General features: G+C 36.3%; 1 protein-coding gene across 4 annotated transcripts in view; it reads right to left on the reverse strand.

Annotated features, from left to right (window-relative positions):
• The window catches only part of CDH10 (cadherin 10), a 97,559-nt gene that overhangs the window by 55,680 nt on the left and 27,626 nt on the right, over window positions 1–14,253 (reverse strand). The window contains exon 1 of one of the 4 annotated variants that reach the window (XM_029961405.1): window positions 2,755–2,822. The exons of the other annotated variants lie outside the window; for them this stretch is intronic. The gene's annotated coding sequence lies outside the window, so the exon portion shown is untranslated. Of the gene's footprint in view, window positions 1–2,754; window positions 2,823–14,253 lie in introns of those variants that run through there. 4 annotated transcript variants of the gene reach the window in all.

Raw genomic sequence — 14,253 nt, forward strand, 5'->3', positions numbered from 1 at the left:
TGCTGAATTATATCAGCATGTAAAACCTGGAGATGTGGTCCTCTACCTAGGAAACTATTTATCACAACTTGTATTTGTGTTCTTTTGAAACAAAGGTATACTGAGTGAGAGAGGAGGGCTATGATTTATTCTAAATTAGAAATGTTTCTTCTCAAAGACTATAAGAAATTCACAGTTGAAATTAGCTCTTCAAGGTATTATCAGTTTCCTTAAAATTTGGAAAACTGTTGGGTATTTTATTTGAAAAGGGCATATAGTGTTTTCTTCTTTCTTTTTATGTGGGTTTGGTTTTTTGTTGTTTTTTTTTTTCTTTTTGTCTTTTTTCACTTTCTTGTTGCAGTTAGTATATATGTTCCATTATACACACATTATTATTTGATGTAGAAGAGTTGTTAAATGCCTCTTGGGAAATAATGCTTCAATATTAGGGGTTGTTATTGAATTTCCTTCTTGTTAAATTAGGTCAGCAGAATAAAAGCTCAGATGAAATTTGTTAAACTTACGAAAGTAGCTAATGCACACGGACTTGGCAAGCACAGCTGCTTAATGGATGTACGTACCAGCAAGACCTTTTTCCTCCTTTGAGACTGCTGCTGGAGTTCAGTTTTCTACTTTAAATGTAATGAGTTTGATAGTAGTGTACATTAAATCAGTAACATTTACCTTTAAAAATAAGCTAGCAAACAAGAGAAAATGGACTAAACTAATAAAAAGCACTGAATAAAGTTTGAAGGGACTTAGATGAAGGAAACCTTTTTAATATATAACTACAGAAACTAGACAGAAGTCTGAGTTCTGTATTACACTGCATAGCTGGATTGTGTGCTGGTCTGCCAGGCCTGGAAAAGTCAATGGAGGCAGATACATTTTTCAACTTGAGTTTCTTGGGGGGGTTGTTTTTCTGCTTGTTTGTTTTGTTTGGGTTTTTGTTGTTGTGTTTTGGGACTTTGCTTCATAGAATCATAGGATCAGCCAGGTTGGAAAAGACCTCCAAGATCATCAAGTCCAACCGTTGATTCACTACCGCCACAGTTACTAGAGCATGGCACTAAGTGCCACATCCAGTCTCATCTTAAAAACCTCCAGGGACAGAGAATCCACCACTTCCCTAGGCAACCCATTCCAATGCCTGATTACCCTCTCTGTAAAGAATTAATTCCTACTATCTAACCTAAACCTCCCCTGGCACAGCTTAAGACCGTGCCCTCTTGTCTTACTGATAGTTGCCTGGGATAAGAGACCAACCCCCACCTGGCTACAGCCTCCTTTAAGTGAGTTGTAGAGGTCTCCCTTGAGCCTCCTCTTTTCCAGGCTAAACAACCCCAGCTCCCTCAGTCTCTCCTCATAGGACCTGTGTTCGAGTCCCTTCACCAGCCTTGTTGCTCTTCTCTTGACCTGCTCCAGCACCTCAATATCCTTCCTGAACTGAGGGGCCCAGAACTGGACACAGTACTCCAGGTGTGGCCTCAGCAGTGCTGAGTCCAGGGGAAGAATCACTTCCCTGATCCAGGCCAGGATGCTGTTGGTCTTCTTGGCCACCTGGGCTCACTGCTGGCTCATGTTCAGCTTCCTGTCAATCCAAACTCCCAGGTCTCTTTCTACCTGGCTGCTCTCCAGCCACTCTGTGCCCAGCCTGTAGTGCTGCATGGGGTTGTTGTGACCAAAGTGGAAGACCCGGCACTTGGTCTTGTTGAACCTCACCCTATTGGTATCAGCCCAACTCTCCAGCCTGTCCAGGTCCCTCTGCAGAACCCTCCTGCCTTCCAACTGATCGACACTCCCCCCCCCCACTTAGTGTCATCTGCAAATTTGCTAATGGTGAACTCAATCCCCTCATCTAAATCATCAATAAAGATATTAAGCAGGGTTGGTCCCAACACTGATCCCTGGGGGACACCACTAGTGACCAGCTGCCAACTGGATGCAGCACCGTTCACCACCACTCTCTGGGCCTGGCCCTCCAGCCAGTTCCTAACCCAACAGAGAGTGCCCCTGTCCAAGCCGTGGGCTGCCAGCTTTTTCAGGAGAATGCTATGGGAGATGGTGTCAAGGGCTTTGCTGAAGTCCAGGTAGACACATCCACAGCCTACCTCTCATCCACCTAGTGGGTCACCTGATCATAAAAGGAGATCAGGTTGATCAGGCAGGATCTACCCCTCCTAAACCTGTGCTGTCTGGGTCTGATCCCTTATCCATCCTGTAGGTGCTGTGTGATTGCTTATTGTTTTTTTTTTTCCTTTAATTCCTTGGAGAACTGTCTAAATTTTTTCAGAAAAACTGTCTTAGAAGAGGGTATGAGAATTCAGAAGAATTTTAATAGTTTTGCTGGCTTCAAGTATTTTTTTAAAATACTTGAAACTGTTTAAATAGCTTTAAATAGTTTAAAATGAAACTACTTTATCAGTCTTTCTCCTCAAATCTCCCTCTAGTTTTTCTTCCAGAAGTCTGTTTCTTGAATTTTTCCCAAAATAGAAAAGAAATAAGGGGGAAAAAAAAATTAAAGCTTTCTAAAATCTATCAGATATATCCAAGGTTCCATATTTCTGTGTAATATCCTTCTAAATTATATTAAACTTACTACGGAGGAACATTGTGCCTAACTGTGCTTCTTTATACAGGTTTTTGGTTTTGTATTATTTTTAATGAATTTTCTTGGAACAATCTCTAGGAGATATACCAATCATCATTGAAACTATTAATAATTTCGCCATGAGCTTTCAGGTAACAATTTTCAAACCAGTAAGCAGTACTTACTTTCCACAAGTTGATCACTTCTATATCTCTCAGAACTTAAAAAAAAAGTTTTAATGCTGCTCCAACTCTATCCACAGAATCACAGAATCTCAGAATATGCTGACTTGGAAGGGAACCATAAGAATCATCGAGTCCAAGTCCTGACCCTGCAGAGGACCACCCCCAAGAGCCACACCATGCGCCCCAGAGTATCATCCAAACATTTCTTCAACTCTTTCAGGTTTGGTGCTGTGACCACTTCCCTGGGAAGCCTGTTCCAGACTCAACCACCCTCTGGGTGAAGAAACTTTTTCTAATATCTAACTTAAACCTCCCCTGACTTCAAAGGTAATTTTAGCAAAATTTGCAAAATACTATATTTTGCTTCTCAGTCTTGCAACCTTCCCCCTCCCAATAATATTAAAACATACTTCATACAGTTTGAAACTCATAAGATTTAACAGCTGTATAAAGGGCCATGAATGCCTCAAATAATGCACATCTCAGAATTCCATTTACTGGTAACACCAGGAGACTGATCTTTTACACTAGGGATGCTATTTCTATATTAAATTATGTCCTCTTTTTGTCTGTTTTTTTGACATTAATGTATAGTTGTTTTTGGAATTCATCAGAACTAAATTTAAAGTAGTAACTTTAATATAGACCAAAAGCTTGTGTTTGTTTGCTTTCTGGTTTTTGTTTGTTTGTTTTTTTTGATAAAGAAATTTTAGTAAAGCTCTTTTTCTTGCAAAGAGAAAATTTGAACAAAAATATTTACTTGGGATAGCTGCCATTTAAGAATTTTTTTCTGTATTTAACCTTGGTCAAACTTGAACTGAATTTTAATTTTTGACATTTCAAAAAGCTTGCTTAAGGAAAGATACTTATGCAATGCTATTCCTGTTTTCTCCATTTCTGTTTCAGTTGGGAGACATTATCTATTCACAGCTCTAATCTTGTCTTTTGGCCCTTTTTGCTGTTTGTACAAAAGACATATATTTTTGGAACTGAAGATGCTTCCTGAAAAATTAGGTTAAACTACATTGGAATTTTATGAGGAGAATGACATTTAATTTTATTACAATGGAAGGCACCAGAGTGTGTTTTGTTCTTGTTTTATTCTTGCTCTGCAGAGTTGATACCAGTAGGGCTATTCTTATATACAGCCACTGTGAGAAACTTTTCTTATTTTCTGCCCCATTTCCCTAAATTTTTGGTCCCTCTCCAGCCACCAGTATAGAGTTACCACCACAGGCTACAGACCTTCTGTCATAGTAAGCCATCAGCTTACAGCCAAACTTCCTACGGCTATCAGCTATGAAACGCAATTCCTACCATTTTGGTTCTTCCTTGAAGTAGGCAACTTAGTAAGGTACCTCTCTATTTCAACAGAACTCTGATTCCTGGCTTATGATGTCAGAAATGAAATTCAAAACTCTGACTAGGTTTTGAAATAATAGGAACTATTTAACAAACCAGTAAAAATGGAAGCAGGAAGTCAGTTAAGTGCAGAAAAAGCTGCATTTTCAATAAGCCCCAGAAGAACCTTTAACTCAGCTAATTTAGTTGCTTTAATTTATTTGCCATCTCTTTATCAAAACCAGAAGTAAAGTTCTAATGCTTTAGAGAATAGTGTGATGAAGCAAGTACTTTAAAAAGACACCTTTACAGAAGACTCTAATTCAAAACACAACAAATATTTCCATCTGTAAGTGTAACCTATTAGTGTAAGTTATCCTTAAGGGAAAAAGAAGACAATACATTTTATGAATATTTTTAGAAGTACTTGAAACAGACAAATTAGCTCTGTCAAATGATCAATTCTTAATGGATTCTAATCTCGTTATTCCTTGTATTACAGGTTTATGTTCACTGCTTTTTGTATTATATCCCAATGAAGTAATCTGAAGTCATTCATAATTTAATTGCTTAGTTCTGAAATAAGGAGATAATTGGTAAATTGTCAATAAGCTGCTTATTTCATAGCCTGAAGTAGAACCCTTATACACCACAGTGACCGCACTTCAACTTATTAAATTATAACATGATTTTCAAAGTAGTCAGCTATACCTTTGAACTTCAGAATTCAGTCCTCTTTATGAAATCCTACAAACCTTGATCTGTTAGGAATTTAAATTAAATATGCATAGCCCAATGCTAAACTAAAAAAAACTCAGCAGCTAACATTTCAGGAATTAGGTATTATAATTAGTAATACTAATCATATTTCCCAATCATCAAAAATAATTCTCTCAAAGGAGTGTTTTCCATGTTGTTTTCATAATTCATGGGGAAAAAGACTGAAAATCAAGCTGAGAAAACAAAGACAAAGGAAATGCTGCACGTCACAATTTTTTTAGATTTCCTTTGCCTTTGTTTTCTCAGCTTGATTTTCAGTCTTTTTCGCATTGGCCTCTTTAGCCACCAGTGTGCTTGTAGTAAATGTGGATAGAGCCCTTCCCAGATCTTCGTTTGCAAAGCCTAGTCATAACTGAGTGACGACATTATGCCTTATTTTTAAGAATATTTATATACTACAAATCCTATTTGTTATTAAACATCCCTCCACCCCCAAGTTATCATGCAGTACATTGACTTCAAAGTAGAAGGTTAAGGATTCTATCTTTTTTCCAATGGTAGTTCAGTAACTGGATATCCAAAACTGTACTTAGGCAAACAGAAATGCAAAAAAAAATTGGAAAAAGTGACTCCAAGCATATAATAAACTGAAGAGGAAGAAAATATCAAACCTCACCTCCTCCCAGTTCCCTTGCTGTGGAGAATACAGTCCTCCACCCTGTAAAGATTTCTGGATGCTTCACCACAATCCTTCCTTGGTCTTCTTAAGGAAGAATGAAACCCTCAGGCTTAAGATATAGTGCAACATTGAAATGGTGAGCAGAAGAGCACAGAAAAGGCAGAAGATATTACTAGGTTATCTTGCATAAAAAATTTGTCTGTTTATTAATGAGGCTTTTCTTTATTAATTAGATTACTAGGATACCTAACAATGATTCTTAACTCTCTGCATATGATGAACTCTCTTTTTCTCACAGCAAGACATTGAGAGTAGGACATATTATGATGGTTCTCTACATGTACACTTAAATTTATCTTTGTCACTAAAATTTTGGAGGAGAGGTTATGAGAGCAGGACTGACAAATGGTAGGTGACTTGTGGACACATGAAATTTATATGAAACTTTATCATTTCTGTACCCTGTGAGGTCCCTATATCATTTCATCATGTGTGGCACCTTGTCCTCCCTTCTAGATGATTCTTTCCTATCTGATTGCATATAGTGAGTTAAGTTTCACAGGTCCTGGTAGCTACCCAGTATTTCTCTGCATAATTTGGATGAACAAATATAGAGTCTGCACAAACCCTCTAAGCTGAATTAAATAAAAAACTCAAATTAAAAAAAAAAGAAAGAAAGAAAGAAAGAAAGAAAGAAAGAAAGAAAGAAAATATCTGAAATTTGCAGGGTATGATTTAAAAAAGAGTGGAAAGATCATTATAGGTTGCATAGCATAACAATAAACTGCTGTCTGAGTTGACACAGGCAGCCAGAACAACCACAAAACCATGGGTGACATACAAAGAGTAATTTTATTTCATTACCTCAGTAACCAGAGGATCCCAAAGCAGTACCCAGATTGAGACCCACAAGTGGGAATGTTAGGCTTAGTCCATGCTAGTCCATGCTAGAGGGTCTGCTATTTGCACCAGTTTATCAAGGGCCCTTGCATGGGTAGTATACCATCATGCTGTGATCTCCTCTGCTTTTTTATCATCTCTGACCCTTGATCTTCTCTCTCCCAAAACAGGAAGCCCAGGAATGTCCATGAAAGCTCCTCTATGTCTCTCAAAACACCTACGTTATCTCTACACAGAAATTCTACTCAAAACAGACAGAGGATAAACAGCAGTAGGTGTAACACATGGGGTTTCCCACACTGTTATTGTCCGGGCCTTGGCAATTCCAACTGCAAGGTCACTTGAGTGAATCTACCATCCTCCTTACCATTCTTCCAGTTTTAACCCTCTTCTCCCAACAACTACCTAGGCACAGTTCTGAAGAAAATAATGGAGAAAAAGAGTATAATAGTTCTGAACAATCTCAATATGGTGGGATTTTTATCACTTATCAGAAAAAAGAAAAAAGAAAAAAAAGAAAAAAAAAAAGAAAAAAAAAAGGGAAAGAAGAAATGTGGATAGGAATATGATTCTTAAGAAGTTTAAGGAGTATGAAATAATCTTTCCTCTCAACTCAGCCTCATTTCAAATTCTGTGTCCACAATTGAACACACATCTAATTATTTATGACATGTAAATTATTAGAAATCAGGTTAGCAATAAAATGTTTAGGAACAAAAATGTTATTTTTGAAGCAAGAACTACACCTATTTACTCAGTCTACAGAAAGAATAATAGACAAAGGTGGTAGGACTGTAGTTTTCAGAAATACTATTGAAAATAAGAAATTATTCTCAATGCACACTACAGATAGTATAAGCAATTGACTTCACTCACAACCATGGTGATTTAGGCTAAGCAAGAAAATCTTCCTATATATTTGCAGGATTATTTGGCAGCTGAAATGAGGTGTGGCTGAAGGATTGGAAGAACAGTCTGAGAAAACTGTTTTCAGAAATGGGCTGCCTGCAGACAGTATGACCAGAGTATTCCTCAAGTTGTTTTCAAGCTCCATCCCGTAGAAACCTATCCCTTCTTTTTCCATGTCATTATTTCTTTTCATTATGTCTTTCTACATCTGGTACCCTTGCTACCAGTGGCCACCCTATTCTCCTATATGTGAGTATCATTCTTTCCAGATCAACTGCACCTTTTCCATTTATCTGACTTCATCTCAAAAGCAGCTGTAGATTTACTTTTGTGGCTTGAAAGTGACTTAAATTCTCTTGCTTGCCAGCCAGTAGAGCATGCTTTTCCACATCAAATGATACAGTCCTAGACACATGGTTCCCTCCCATTTAGATAAGGTGCCACCAGTCCTCTGAGTTTCCTTCCATAAGATTTTGTAGTTGTATTTATCCTTTAAATTGTCTGCTATGCTCTCCCAGATAGTAAATTTAGCTCTTACCTCCTCCACCGTGAATTCATCCCATGTATTTCTACCTAAATGATTATTCCCTTTGTGTTTAGCCCATGACCATGCTGCTTTCTAAAACATCCAAATTCCATTAGCAGACTTTTTTCTTTTACAAAAAATAGTCCTCTACTTCATATATTTTAGTATTTGATTATGCTTGCTAGCTTCTCACTTTCGATTCCTTCCTTCCTTTTCAAAAACAAACAAAAAAGCAAACCAAACCAAAACCAACCAACCAAAACAAACATAAAATACCTCTCACAATTAAAAAAACCTGTTGGGATATTTAGCATGCGTACTAGGTGAAGGGTAGAAGAGAGTGATGGTGGAGAGAAGGACAATGACCTGTTCTGAAGTGAAGCAGTGAACAAGCTCCAGAATGTTGTTTTCTTCCTCTGAAGAAGAAAATGGTAACTTATCAGTGAAATTAAATCTAATTCCATCACTATCTTGTTGTAATTTAGACAAAAGAATATGCTGAAAAGATTTTGTTAACACCCCATTTTCTTTTGCTTGTTCGTTACATTCCATCTTTGACAGACCACAGTTTTTCTGGAAATAAAAATAGCAGAAAATTCTGTCTGAATTTTGCCAAGAACAAAACCAGAGAGATCACTGAGTATCTAGAACTGGTGACTTAATAGTCCTTCTTCTTGTGCTGAACTGTTTTCCTGACCGGGATGAATTATGAAGAATAACGCTGAACAGTTACCAAAAAGACATTCTTTTCCTTCAGGGTAGGTGGATTTTTAAATCTCCTAGCCTTTGCTATCCAATGCTTTCACCTGCCAGCAAACTCTAAGCCTTATTAGAGAAAAGAATAAGCACAGAAGCATGCCAAATATCTAAAAACTCACTCTAATCTCATCAGGAGTTTATATCTTCAGCTCAGGCTGAAACCTTACAGCTTCAGAGAGCAGAGCCAGTTCACTAAAGCATAAAGAATTGGGGCATTGAGAGACTGTGCCTGCTTAGAAAACTGTGTAATTTAATAAAGTGTTCATTGATGTCTACACAGTGGCTCCTCAAACTTGTGTTAGTGCCTGTGCCTGCAGCATGGATAGTCACATTCCTGCTAATTAGATGATAGCAGAAGGATTACACTCTTTCTTAGCAATCAGGAAGAAATGGAAGCAACCATTTCTCATGAAAACTCACAGTTGAAACTAATGGGAGGATCATATTTTAAGAAATTTTGTTGAGGCATACGATTTTAACTTCCACATTTATTAGAGTAAAGCTATAAACACTAAAAAATGCACTATATTATTCACAAATTTCATGAATGTTATATTTGGTATTTAAGAAAAATATTGAAGGATATAAAGGTACATTTGCAATGCATTTGATTTTTTTCCTGCAAATATTTCTTAAAGTGCATAGAATTTCATCTTGTGTTCAATTACTCTATAATAATTTTATAACACTAAGAAGTCCTGGTATGGCTTTTTGTATTGTTCTCAGTTTATACAGGAAAGAAGTCCTTTTATGAGGTGACTGCAGTTTCTTGGACCAGGATGACCTGACATTACAAAAAAAAAAAATGTAGGGAATGTTAACATCATTTATTATACTTGTCTAGTGTGTCTGGATCAAATGATCATAATTTCTTCACCCTTAGTGAGTCAGAATTATAGATTCTGCTTTATAACTTGGCCGTAAGCTGTTATAAATGTCAAACCATGATAACAAACCTCCTAAGAATATACCATATATATTTATAGTGTATAATAATCTGTAGCCTTTTGTGCCCCACATTATACCAACTACAGTGCATTGGAACAAGATGAAGTACTGTACATCGTATTTTCAATTTAGGTAATATAATATTTGCTATTACCTCTTCCATGTGAAACTATCTGTTTGTTGTATGAGGTATGCATGAAGAGCTAATTAGAAGATCATATCCTGCATTTTCCCAAGTGATTCTTGCTTTAAAATCGTACACATCAGGCTGCAACCAACATCTTTTCAAAATTAGGTTTACAGCAGAATTAACTGTAAAGACCTGTGATTCATATAATAGAAATTCATCTTTTTGCATATTTAAGTAATGAAAATGATGTGTATTGCCTAGTATTGCAAAAGGATATCTGCTCTTAAGTAGCATATGGACATTATAAACTGCTGATGGGCACGAAACAATTAGAAACTTTGGAGGCAAGGAAATTTTCACTTGAGAATGTTTCTGTGTACTATAAAACTCCACCTGTACTATAATTACACTTACACTCAGGAGTGCTTTTTATGCTCAGAAAACATTATTTATACATATACCAACATTGCTGTATAAAAAAATAGAGGTAGACATTGATCAGATAAATTAAATTATGCATGGTCTGACCCTGCAGTCCACACTTGGATCAAGAGTGTTTTGAATGCCTTCTGCAATATCTGTAGAGTTCTATGCTTTATATAATCTCTGTTAGCATCTCAACTTTCAAGGCAAGAGAGGTTAGGCCAACATAATAGCAAGCTAAGTTGGAAAAGTCTGTTAAATTTGTGGATTTCAGAAATATTCATTGGGCAAACCTGCTGACATTTAAGAACATGTTTGTATAGTACAACTTCTTTTGATATATCTTTCATGGTTGACAGCTATACAGATATATATATATATGTTGGTTTGCTGATTTTCTATATATTACAATTTTTTGATGTTGACCATAGCATCTGAGAAAGCAGTAATAATATAGGACTATTGCAGAGATAGCCTGAAGACCATCACTGAATTTGTGATGAAAGTCAAATAAAGACATGCTTACTTTTCCTGTCCAAATATGATCTATGTAGAACACTTCTTGACAAAATGCATACTTAAAAGTTATTTCAGGAAAAAAAATCAATGTGCAGAAAAACATTTGTAATACCCACCTCAATAATGGGAAGAGGGACTCTTCTCAACAAGAACACTCCTCTGGAGAACTAGATAACTGAATTCTCCTTTTTTTAGTTTGGTTGGTTTGGGTTTTTTTCCTTCCCGTAATGTAACACATTTCACACACTGTGATGTATGCTTTTCTGTGAAATACATGGGTGGAAATCAGCAACCACTTTGCACTGGAAACAAACTTGCATGGCTAATTGGTCGAGGTGCCGCAATTTGCGTCCAGGTGCCACAAGTGACATTTTTTTCAGAACGATAATTTCACCTTTCTCTCCTGATTTTCAAGGGAAACCAACAAAACACCTTCAAAGACAAACCTGTAACAGAACTTCAAAACTCATCTGGAAGCCAAAAACAATTGACTCAACTGAATTTTTGGTTTTATGGAGCATTATATTCTCTCTCCCTTCCTTTTTAACTTCCATGTCTGCAGATTATAAACTAACTAAACCTCTCATTTCTTTGAGAGCTAAATCTCTCTTGTTATTCTCTAAAATATTATTTTCATAACAATCTATTTCATTGGGGACAACTATATATGCATATATGCATTCTTTATTTACAGAGTTAATGTAATGTAGCTTTCTAATTGAAATTAAAAAACTTCTTCAACTTCTGTATAAAATCCACTTTTTCTATTTCAGAACCAAAAAACATCCTGTATGCCTGAAAGAATGTTTTGTTTTGTGGTTTCCTTTTTTTCCAAATACAGCAAGAGAGGCTAGTAAAATATTTTGACTTTATTAAAAATGCTATACCTCTACTGTAACTTCTTGAATAATTACAGTTACAGCAACACTAGCAATCTTTATGACATTCATTAGTGCTTCATCTATGATGCAGAGAAGGAATATAAGCTTTTCTATTACTCTACAGAACACATAATAAAATATTATGCTATTATTCTAGATCATCTGAGAGTGTATTGCAAGTATGTGACAGGTAAGAAGTCAAATTGCATCTTTTGAAGTCTCAGGATACAATACTGAGTGGTCCTTCATTTATCCTCTTCTGCGAGGCTTCTATTTTGTATCCTGTAGTTATGTACCCCGTTTCAAGCCTGTTTCATGAGGTCATTAATATATGAATAGTAATAGATTTAGTATTAGTCAAGTTAAATCATTTGGCTGCTCAGTAAGAAGAGAGTGTGGTAGACAAGAAAACAATAGTAAACTCCTCCCTAGCTTTACCCTACATAGGATAAAGCTATGCTCTGAAGAGCTATAAATACACTGAAGTTGTTATAGCTGCATAACTCAAGTAATAGAGTATTGATATAATTGAGTGTGGACTGATGAGCAACTACAAAATGTAACAACAAACAGAATCTTCCTAATCCATAGGAACACATGTCCGCTTTGCTGTCCTAAGTGAAGAAACCTGTGTCTCAGATGAAATGTTGAGTCAAGCTATGTGGATAAGCATGAGCAGCCTTTGTCTTCAAGAGATGTGAGATATAAGGTAAATTCAGGACATTTGTAATTAGTGCATGAGCAGTTGCATCCTGAAGGTCTAAGCATGATCCAGGTGTCTGGAGAATCAATAGTTAAACAAGGCATATATTGATAAATAGGACAAAATGGAGAGTGAGAAGCAAGAAAAAAGACTGTAAAAAATCAGCAACCTGCATCTCCTTTCCCAGGTCCAAACCTTGCTTAGCAGCAAGTAGCAGCATCTATGGTGTAAGGCATGAAGATATTCAAGAGTAATAACATTTTCAAGGAGGGGGGCCAAGTAGCAAAGAATAAAGTCTGACTCGTGGTAAAAATTAAAAGGAATTATTGTCCCTTAGTGGTATATGTGCATATTTACTTGTTTCACCTTGGAAAGTAAAGATCTTCCAGCATAACTCAAAGTGAATTAATGTAGTGATTTGACTTAAGAAAGCCTGGAATAATCCCATATGATCATAGATAAACTTGTTTTTAAAAGGGTTGTAAAGGAAAGAAAACTAGAGAATGTCTGGGAAATTACCCAGGCCTTGGAATTCAATGGAGATGTTTTCTTGTGGTCTGCTTGAAGGAGGAAAGATGACAGATCCGAGAGAAAAGATCCGAGGTGATGAATTTAAGTTTTGAATTTATCAGCATGGCCAAGAGTGCATTAAAAAAACCCCAAACAAACGAACAAGCATCTCACCTACAGTTGTGGTATTGCAATTTCTTTTCCTCCAATTTGTCTTATGTCACGGCATTAAGACATGGTTAAATATTGTAAAATACAAACTTTGAAAACTGTTAATAAAAGAAAGCAGGATTATTTAAAAGGTAGGACTTTTTTTTTTCCCCCACAATGTTTTCTCTCCAAAATGTAACTTCATTAACTCTAAAATCATTCTCAAAATCAGTACAGATGGTAGCTAATCAGTCAGAGATGTTAACTGAGGCCATTCCTCTCCAGAAGACTGTTCTGATCACCAAGTCTTAGGATCTCTCATCACCCTCTCACTGAAATTGTTCCACACTGTAGACTTTTTTCATAGCGATGAAACAGAGAAAAAGAGGTAAGATGGTATGAGAGCTGTCCAGTAAACATGTAGTTCAAAAAGACCTCAGAAGAAGAAAAATCAAAGTCAGGTAGAATGTTATATTACAGTCTTTACTATATTCTGGCAATGTTACATTCTGGCAATCTCTCCCTGTTCTTGCTTTCTGCTTGCAACACCAATTAGTATCTCTAGGAACCACACCAAAAAATGGAATATAACAAGTTTTCCTCAATAATTTCCAAGGCACTAACACATTTTGAAGACATGTTTTGAGACTTGCGAGACCTAGTTTTTTACGTAACACAAAAAGGTCTGGTTACCTGTGAGTTTCCGGCTAACCACTTTGTTTTATTCAGGGACTTGAAAACTGAAATGTTCTAAACTTCTGGACACCTGAACAGGTTTCCTTCTGACAGAAACCATTGTGCTTCTTCATTTCCCCATCCCCAGTGACCACTAGTATTGCTCTAAAACAGTCTGAAGCAATCATCCAACAGACTGTATTAAACTGAAAATATAAGATGCATTAGGTACTATAGTATTCTGGTTTTTGTTTTGTGGTTTGTTTGGGTTTTTTTGGTGAAAGAATACCATAGAGTAACACATGCAGAGTAAATTAGCTTTATTTTGTAATACTCTGTAATAAAAAGAATGAGGTTTCAGCATCATTTGCAGATAGCTCAAGAAATTTTGTACACGATTTCTTTACTACAGACAATTAATTCAGACAATAAAAGGAATTCTTAAACTTTTTTTGGTTTTTGGTATTTATAAAATGATTTGGAGGTGAGAACTTAGGTAAGGTTCACTTTGGTGACATGTTACCTTTTTGAAACACAACAGTTTTTGGCCAACCTGACTTCTAAGTTGGAACACTGTAATATAGTGAATTGGCAATTGGCAGGTAACACAGAGCCCTGACAGCACCTATATTATTATCTAAATGTATTATCTAAAACGAGTACCTGTTGGAAAGTTTTCATCCATTTCAGTCAAGAGAAAGAAGAAATTCTCTTCCTGGATAAAAA

This window comes from Manacus vitellinus, unplaced genomic scaffold (genome assembly GCF_001715985.3).
Source record: "Manacus vitellinus isolate BGI_N305 unplaced genomic scaffold, ASM171598v3 scaffold_33_pilon, whole genome shotgun sequence".
In the NCBI taxonomy this organism is placed as follows: domain Eukaryota; kingdom Metazoa; phylum Chordata; class Aves; order Passeriformes; family Pipridae; genus Manacus; species Manacus vitellinus.